The 9,487-nt window shown below is 32.9% G+C and overlaps 1 long non-coding RNA gene across 5 annotated transcripts in view; it reads right to left on the bottom strand.

Annotated features, from left to right (window-relative positions):
* Positions 1-1,310: 1,310 nt before the first annotated feature.
* LOC105710747 (uncharacterized) overlaps positions 1,311-9,487 on the bottom strand; it is a 172,002-nt gene continuing 163,825 nt past the window's right edge. For 4 of the 5 annotated variants that reach the window (XR_002478471.2, XR_010345378.1, XR_002478472.2 and 1 more), the window contains one exon: positions 1,311-3,868. This is a non-coding gene — a long non-coding RNA (uncharacterized LOC105710747). The remainder of the gene's footprint in view (positions 3,869-9,487) is intronic. The other variant, XR_010345379.1, reaches the window with a different exon arrangement.

Here is a 9,487-nt window from a genome sequence, read left to right as displayed (position 1 = left end):
ACAGCTAGTGTTTGTGAGGAGTCATAAATAACAACAGTGATAAGATTAAAAGACCTACTGAAATGTCCAAATCTTAGAAACTATTCAAGAGCCATTCATATTGGATCCTATGTAAAGCCACACACTCACAAAACAAAACTAGTGCTAGAACAAATGTGAAATATAACCCCAAAAGCTGTTCAGTGTAGTCTCCTGAACTATGATTTCATAACTAACAAGGACTGTGAAAATGATACAAATTTTCTTTGTTATATAGTCTGTATATGCCATGAAGTTGACCATAAAAATCACATTTATCAGCTAAATTGACAGGATGTCAATTTAGATTTGTATCTGAGCCACAGGAATAGTGATCATCACCAAAAAATGAAAAAATTCTTTTGTGAGGAGAAAAATAACCGATCCCTGTTTATGGGTAAGAGGGTTGTGTTATGTCAGGAATGTATTACTGTTGCAATTTCTGCAGCTTTATTATGTTTGTTTTTGGAGTTTCCTAGTGGTAGACTTAGGAAAGATACCATGGAATAGTTCTTTCTTAAAACATTCCAGTTCCCTTGAAGTATGCCCTCAGTGTTGTAGATTCTAGAATGCTAATCTTTGTCTCTTTGATTCCCACATAGCCTAGGTGCTGGATAGGATTTAGATTCCACAGAAACTCTCATAGTGCCATTTGACTTATAGCAGAATTAAGTGTGAAGAAAAGCAGGATATAAACCATTCATTTGCTGTCATGGATAGAAATATAGCTGGGGTCATTCTGCTGTCAGCATGTCAGATGATTTTAGACTTTTCTGCAGTGCTTATGAAAGCTTTAACCATGTTACAGGGCCAAATTGATACTGGAGTTTGAAAGCTACTCCTGGAGACGTGGGCTGCCTACTATTTTGGCCTTCCAACAATTTTATAAGAAACTCAATAGATGACAATAAATACCTTTGAGCTTAAAATAGTTATTATGATTTCTGCTGTGTGCAATGAAACCCTGAGTGAAACAGGTAACATATTCTGCTTATCAAATTTACAACACTTTTTCCAAAATTGTTTTCTTGCAAAGATATGATATCAAGTTCTTTGAAACTTTCTTGCAAAGTTTCTTGCAAAGATATGATACCAAGTTCTTAAACAAGGAAAGAGAAAAACTATCAATTTATAATATAAAGCCAATTAAATAACTATTCTTAACATGTGTGGTAGAGAACTGCAATATGTAATTGATTTCAGAAAATACAGTTTAAATAAAGGCAAATCTTTTTTAATGATTCTCTACTTCATACACAGTGCACAGTATCAGGATTCTACTATGTTGGTTACATTTCAGTTTTTCCTTTCTTAAATTCAAGAATTATAGAAAAGAGCAAAATATTAAAGGTCCTTCACATAAAATAATCCAGAGAATATTTCTACATCTATATTGTATTGTTATAAACTTTTAGAGTGAAAAAAGTTTAAAAAGAGACAATTATTTTATTAATATGATGAAAAGGTGAGACTTCACATACAAAACTTTAGTATTACAGTTCTCACTTTATAATTGTACTAAATCCATATATGTGTATATACATGCTATTTTGTTTATCTTTAATGTGAGTTGATTACTAATAAAGTCTTTTCTCTTTAAGTGTTATGAAGAATAGTTAACATAAAGGACTCTTCTGAAGATTAATGATGTGACCTAGGTACCCAGCTAAATGAGATATGTAAACACTGTTTAGAAGGGAGGCATATAAATGTATCACGCATATTTTATACTGGACAACATCTGGGAGGGTGCAAAAGATTTATTTCCCAAGTGCTGTTGTTGTATGTAGTTCCCTCAGTCTTTTTCTCATCTCAGTAGTTTTGTGTGGAATGTTGTCTTAGCCATAGTTTCTCATACTTTGTTATTAACAAATTTCTAAGCTATGACTTAAGTTATCTGAATTAGCCATCCATTACATTATTCACTCATACTATGGACAATTTTTTATTACTCTGAAATATATGGTAATAAAAATCTATACAATGACTTTAAGCCCTAAGTATTTCACTTAAAGTCTTTCAATACTCTACTCAATTAGCTTGTTTAAATATTATTCTTAGGGTTTTAGTGATGTCAGAATTGACAAATTTTAAAAATTGATGCTCCTGATAAAATGGTACTTTACCATCTCTTATGCTTTCACTTTCTATAAATGGTTCAAGAAAAATGTCCTGCTAAGAACTATTACAAAAAACTCTTTTGACGTGTTTTTTTGTGACACGTGATTAGAGAGGGAAAGACAAGTATAAGAAGGTTTCCTAGATCTGAATCATTGATGAGTAAATTGGAAAATATCACTTCATATTTCACTTGAGGAGTGACTCAACCAGAGCTCAGTAATTTATTGGGTTACTCTGTCCCAAATAGGACTAGATTTTGTGGAACAAAGATGAAAACAAGATATTTCCTAATTTCAAGGATTTATGATCTGAAACTCACATATCCAGGTCTTACAAAAGAATAAGCAGTGCAGTATTATAGGAGATACAGAAAATTCACATTTGAGTATGATTTTATTTTTCTGTTGATGTAGAGAAAATCACAGAAAATTTCAGATAAACTTTAAATGAGCTTGAATAATGAATAAGGTTTTGAAACAGAGAAGACATTGCAGGTAGAAGAATCATGAGCTTGAACAAAAGAAGTAATCTAGAAAGAAATTTGGTCATAAGTGCCTAATATAACAGTACCCTGAATAATGAATGTGGCTCTTTATTCATTATAAAATCAAATGTGTGGTTTATGTTCTTTCTGAATTAAATACAGACATTCAAAAGTTACAAAAAGCTTACCATGAAATGTAAACTTCTTTCTCCTGTATTCCAGGTCAAAGAACAAATTACAAGGCTTTTATATTGCTTTTCACATTGTTCTAGGTGTATACATGTATATGCATTATAATTCCTCTTTTAATTTTTGCACAAATAGTAGCAAAAGACATATTATTCTTCATTTTTATTTTAACACAATATGTCTCTGAGATTGTCCTTATCACTTGTATTCTTCTTAAATCTGTGAAAATGAAAGTTGAATTGACTAGTTTCAACAAAGTAATAGATTACAGTCTGATTACAAGAATCAGTAGAATGCATTGTTGACCAGAAACTGGAAGTATGATGTATAGACTACTGTCAAATAGTGCTGGTGAAAGGAAGAGGCAAAATGAAATATTTGTATAACAAGCTATTTTAGAAGCTAGCAAACTATAGTGGAACAAAATTACTTTGGTGATACAAAGATTTCTATTAAATTCCAAAATCCTATATTTATTAAGTCTAAAACTTTGGGAAATTATCTTTCTTGAGCTTCAGTTACTATATTTGTGTAATGAAGAAAAATAATAACTAATTTACAGAATTCTTGTAACATTTAAATGAACCTTTAGTTCTTTGCCCATAATATTTATATGGCATTTTCTAATTATTTAGTAATTATCCATAAGTTAATAACAAAAGCCTACAGTCATCAATATTACTAATGTCTCTTAATTATATATGTGCTGTACCTTTATTTAGCTTTTATTATTGTTTTGCATACTTATTTATTTAATGTTTGAGCTCTATAAAGTAGATTTACAGTGATCAGTAGTTTCCTTAGATAATTCTAGCTGCTGAAACAAGGAAACCGCAAAATATGAGTGGCGTGACATAATAGTTTATTTGTCAATTGTTACATTGCCAGATGCAGGTGTTCTTAGGTGGTGGGTAGATCTCTCCCACACAGTGACTCTGAAACTTAGTTTTCTAACATCTTTTGACTCTCCAGTCCGCCAGAACTTTGAAGACCTCTGCTTCTGGACAGCGGAAACAGAAGTGTGGAGAAGCTTCATCATCTGCTCCTTAAAATGCCCTAGTCAGAAAAGGATACTCATCATTTCTGTTCATATTTCATATGACTAGAAACAGATGTGAGAAGGGCAAGAAAACGTAGTCCTGGCAAGGTAGTTGCCTTCTGATGACAACTCTGCACTCTCGAAGTAGACAAATTTTTGTTAATAGCCGGCAGTTTCAGCCATGTTAGTTCAGTACTCACCTTCAAATGAGGAAACTTAACACTCAGCAATTGTTGGCTGTGCGAGGTGGCTCATGCCTGTAATCCAAGCACTTTGGAAGGCCGAGACGGGCGGATCATGAGGTCAGGTGTTTGAGACCAGCCTGGCCAACATGGTGAAACATCGTCTCTACTAAAGATAAAAAAAATTAGCCAGGCATGGTGGTGTGTGCCTGTAATCCAAGCTACTCGAGAGGCTGAGGGAGAACTGCTTGAACCCAGGAGGTGGAGGTTGCAGTGAGCCAAAATTGTGCCATTGCACTCCAGCCTGGGCAATGGAGCAAGACTCCATCAAAAAAAAAAAAAAAAAAAAAAAAAAAAAAGACTCATCAATTGTTGGTCTAACAGTTTTTATGGTGTTTTCTTAATCTAATGGCCTTTTGTAGCACAATGGGCAGAATTTCAATTAAAATGTGGAATTAGAATTTCAATTAAAAGGAGAAAATGTTAGATTATTATGCTAGGTAAATAATGTTGCAAACATATTTGCACAATTATAGGACATACAGTTTCATTTTCCTGTTTAAAATAATTATGAAGTATTAAAGAGTTATAAAATATGGCATTATTAAGAATATCTATGATTTGGGTGCCTGGTCCTTATTTAGGAGTTTAGCACCCTGGTTGCATACATCATTATAATGAAAAAGCATTATTCTGTTTTATGCTGCCTGCAGAAAAATAAACAAAAACAAAAGCAAAACAGAAGAAAAATAGGAATTTTCTGTGCAGCATGAGTCACAGTGTAAATGTGCAGAATAAGATCTAAGTGAAGGATGCTAAAAATTTTGAAAGCAATATTTGCAAAACTTGTTCCAAACTTCCTTGTTAATCAGCACAAATATTTTTTAAGAATATATTTGAGGACCTTTGCATCTATACTCCATTATTGAGGCAGTAGGAAAATTATGCTCTACTGTGTATAAAATATTTCTAAGCTATTCAAAGACACCACAGAGATATCTAAAGAAGATACTATAATATAGAAAAATACCTCATGCAGATGTATCATTTATTGGTATCTCATCACTATATGGTGTTCTTAAGTTGAAATTGTTTTCAATTACTGGTTGAATAAATGAAGAAGGAAAATTATATTACGGAAATACGTGTTCATTCACCCACCCACTGAACACCTATTACATGCCAGACACTGTTCTGGACGCTAGGGTTCCAGCAGGGAATAAAACACATGAGTTTCCCACTTGCTCATTTTTTCCTTACTTTACAAACCTGGAACTCTTTACACAACAAATTGAAAAATCCCACACAAAATTAGGCAGCTATTTTTGAGGAGTGAATTTGTTTGGGTTGCTTACTTTGAGCATCGTAAGTTTGATGAGGTATGGAGTAAAAATACAGATGTACAACTTTAATTAAAATAACCAGCAATTCCATCCAAGGATTCCAAGAGCGATTTAAGAACCCACCCTGCCGGAACAGAGGCAGAGCCAGCGAAGGGTGATGAAGCAGATTTACAAGACAGGCTCTCAGAAAATTTGCTTGGACAGTTAGAACCATGCTTCCAAAGTGCTATTGTTACCAACGCGAATCCAGGAGTCTGCAGCAAATGTGATCCTTGCCTCCTCAGAGGAAAGAATTTGGCTGAGGGGCAGAAGTATGTTTAAGGTGGAGGGAGAGACTGAGGCAAGTTTTAGAGCAAGAGTGAGAGTTTATTAAAAAGTTTTAGAGCCAGAGTGAAAGGAAGCAAAGTACACTTGGAAGAGGGTCAAGTGGGTGCCCTGAGAGATCCAAGTGCCATATCCAAAGTTTGGCTTAGGATTTTTATACATTGGCTTTGTTCTGGGATTTTAGTTTCTCCTCCCTTGATTTCCCCCTTGGGGCAGGCTATCCACATGCACAGTGGCCTGCCAGCACTTGGGAAGGGGTGCATACATAGTATGTTTATTGAAGTTGTGTGCATGCTTGCTTGTGGTGTTTTTATCTCAATAGACAAAAATTCTCAGAGGAAGGTTATACACCAGTTAAACTTTGCCATTTTGCCTCTTAGTACATACTTGATCCCACTTGCCCATATCCTAAGATATTATGAGAAGCTTCTGCTCCGCCACAGCTCCAGGTGTTTCCTAATTATTTGGAGCCTGTCAGTCCCTAGCATCAGCTGTGACCAATTATCATTTCAGAGAGACAATTTAACAACCACCTGACCATCACCTGATGATATCCTGACATTCCCTGGGGTAGGGAGAGGCTCTCCTGCCTGGCTCATGTCTGCCTAACTACCTACTCTAACACTACAACTTGGAGAAATACTTATTGTGGACTTTTAAAAAACTATAGAATAGCATAAGGCTTTTGGCTATGAGGATTTACCAGTTTCAGAATATATAATTTTAAAATAATTTTTCTTTGAAGATATTACCTTCTGATATATTGCAAGTAAGGTACTGAGAAGTTGATAGAGCTCAGTGCCAGGTTTCTGATGGAGAATTTGAAGATATGTGTTTACATTTCTATAAATTTGACCGTTTCAATTGTGCGTCACATATATCTTGGTCATAATTCACAATTATTAGGAAATTTGAAAATAAATAATTTTTTAACAAAAGCAAATTTGAGAAAGTCAGTTTTTAAAGTTTCTAAAATATGGGGCTCAGTATATTTTTAGTAATTGAAAGATTGGTTGATTGACAAATACAAATTTTTGGTAAAAATTTATTTTCTTTCCAAATAAAATAAAAATTTATGAAATGTTATAATTTCTAAAAATTTGAGAATTTATTAAGTATAAAAATTCTGACTTGGTCTTGTTTTATAATTAATAAATATAATTGAAATATATTTTAGTAGTTAAAAGTTTATTAATTATTTTTATTCATATGTTATGCTATTGTTTATGTATTACACTGTATTGCTTACTGGTAAACTATAAGATTGTGTGCCTATGTGGATAATAAACACAAATTATGTTTGGTTATATAATGTTATTTTATACGTATATATTGAAAAATATCCATTTGTTTATTGGTCCATTTTAACAAGAACTTCAAAAATTATATTTTGGTTTCTATTTTCCCTATGAACAGCAGCATTCTATATTACTTGAAAGCATTAATATTAAAAAAAAATTATGAAATTAACATCTATGGCAATTTAGTTGGTAGTTTGTGCTCTTTCTATTTAAACTCTGGCTCACAAATTAGCAGCATCAGCATCACCTGGGAGCATATTAAAATCAGAATCTGCATTTAACAAGATTCCGGGTGAATGTATGACCATTAACATTTGAGAGGCACCATTCTGGTGTATACAACAACTTTCTTTCTGCTTTCTCCTTGCTAGCAAACCCCTACTTTGTTCACATTTTGGGTGGTCATGTTAATTATGATCCCTTCCCAGCCCCAGGGGACAAAGGTTGATTAGACTAAGCCAAGCATGATAATTTAATTTCCCTTTCCTGTGACTGTTGAAGTAGGGGCATGTGTTGCAACCCTAAACAAAGCACCATAGGGAATATTTTGAGAACATAACAACATGTTGTTACTCTGAAAACGGTACACCAAAGAAGAACATGGATCTTCTTTTGCTCTGGATATTTTCCTTTTGCAAGCAATATCTAATATGGCACAATCCTCTTGGGACCATGAGGAGAAGGCAAGGGGGAAGCAGAAAAGCTGATCTTGGGTCTTTAAGGTGGAGCTAGAGTTCTTTCATTCGTTCCACGAGTCCCTCTGCTGCCAGCATTCTTGCTAAGGATAGAATGAACGCTTTCCTGTTGACCTCTTTCAATTGTCTCTTTTACTTATTCTAACACAGATATCAATTTATAATTTTCATTGGCACCAAATAGCTACATTAGCCACTTTATTTGTCTTTAAATAACTACCTTTTTAATTCACAGATAGGATAATTTGTATAGATTTGTTTTAGTGAGCTCCAGATAGATGATGAGATATTTCCAAAAGAATGACAGCCTCTCCAGCAAATTTAATTGTTGGACTATGACTGAAATAAAAGTATATTCAAATTTCCCTATGTGGATTTCCATGCTATTTAAAGATTAAATGTATTGGTTTTCTATATTCTATTATCAATTTGGAAGAAAGAGTAAAAGAGTAGCCAAATTTGGATATTAGTTTTGATTGAATACAAGTTTACAGTTCTTAGTGACTTTAGCTCATAACAGTAATTGTTACATTTGACTTCTTATAAAAATTCTTAGGAAGCTCAATTTAAGAGCAAAATTAATGCTTACATTCTATTTCTGTTGTGCATTTCTAAGTAAGATTTTTCATTAGATATGTGTTTTCATTAGATATGTTTTTAAATTACATGTAAGTTTTCATAGATGTATGATCATTAGATATATAGAATTTAAATTTTGCTGGACAGTATTGATCTAATTTATTGTGCAAGGCATTTAGGAGATATACTTTATTTGGAAAATATTCATGAAGTTTAACCCACTAAGGTCATTGCATTTTCACATTAGTGTTGATATGTGCATCTTAATTCTTTGGTTAAAATAATGATTATTTATAAAAGTAGGACAGATGGTATTTTTCCAGAGTTTGCCACAGGATTCTTTCTGGCCCTAGTTGTGTTAGAGGTTTTCAGTAATATATTTATTTTGAACTGATGTTGTAATAGCCATATGTGTATATATACATTAAACACACATTTCTACTAAAATTATTTTAGCTTACAATCTTGTCTATAGCCATGATTCTTTATCCAGATTACATATTCAAACTACGTAGGTTATTTTACAAAGTACTAATGTTCCTCCCAAGTCAATTAAATTAGAATCTAATTTGTTTGGGGAACAAACCTGGGCATTGGTATTTTTCAAAAGTCTCTGTGCCATTTAAATGGGCACCCATTTTAGAAGCATTCCAAACCATCTTTTTGGATACAGATCTAAAGGATGCAATAAGATATATCTGACTGACTTTGTTCATTATTAGCCAATTATTTGCTTCTCCCTGCACCCAGAAAATCTGTTGCTCCATTTTTTTCTGTAGACACAATCTGAGTCTGTTTTGATTCATAAAATATATTCTTATAATGCATTTTAAATATTATATAAAGCAGCATTAAGACCATTAACATTAGAGATTAAAACAAGTTACTGACCTCTCAATTATTAGTGTCCTATTACCGTAAAGAGCAAGTTTTTAAAATAAAAGTTCTTAAATTTTGATTTAGAACTAGCAATTTCAAATTAAATTAGAAATTGACTCCACATTATTAATGTTTGCTGTATTATTGGAAACAAACTCAATTTAGTAAAAAATGCAATTACGGTATATTGATATTTAATTTTTATATATATCTCAAGTTTTATTTGGGAATCTATGCTACTAGAACTGCCTCTGTATTTGACCATCATATTAATGCTAACATCTCACATAAGAAATAAAAATAGATGACTACCATTGTATTTGTGCTTTCTCA

Source organism: Aotus nancymaae, unplaced genomic scaffold, assembly GCF_030222135.1.
Source record: "Aotus nancymaae isolate 86718 unplaced genomic scaffold, 86718_ANA_hifiasm-v0.15.2.pri h1tg000033l, whole genome shotgun sequence".
Taxonomy (NCBI): domain Eukaryota; kingdom Metazoa; phylum Chordata; class Mammalia; order Primates; family Aotidae; genus Aotus; species Aotus nancymaae.
Note: the sequence above shows the minus strand (reverse complement) of the source record. Positions and strands in the feature narration are given on the sequence as shown.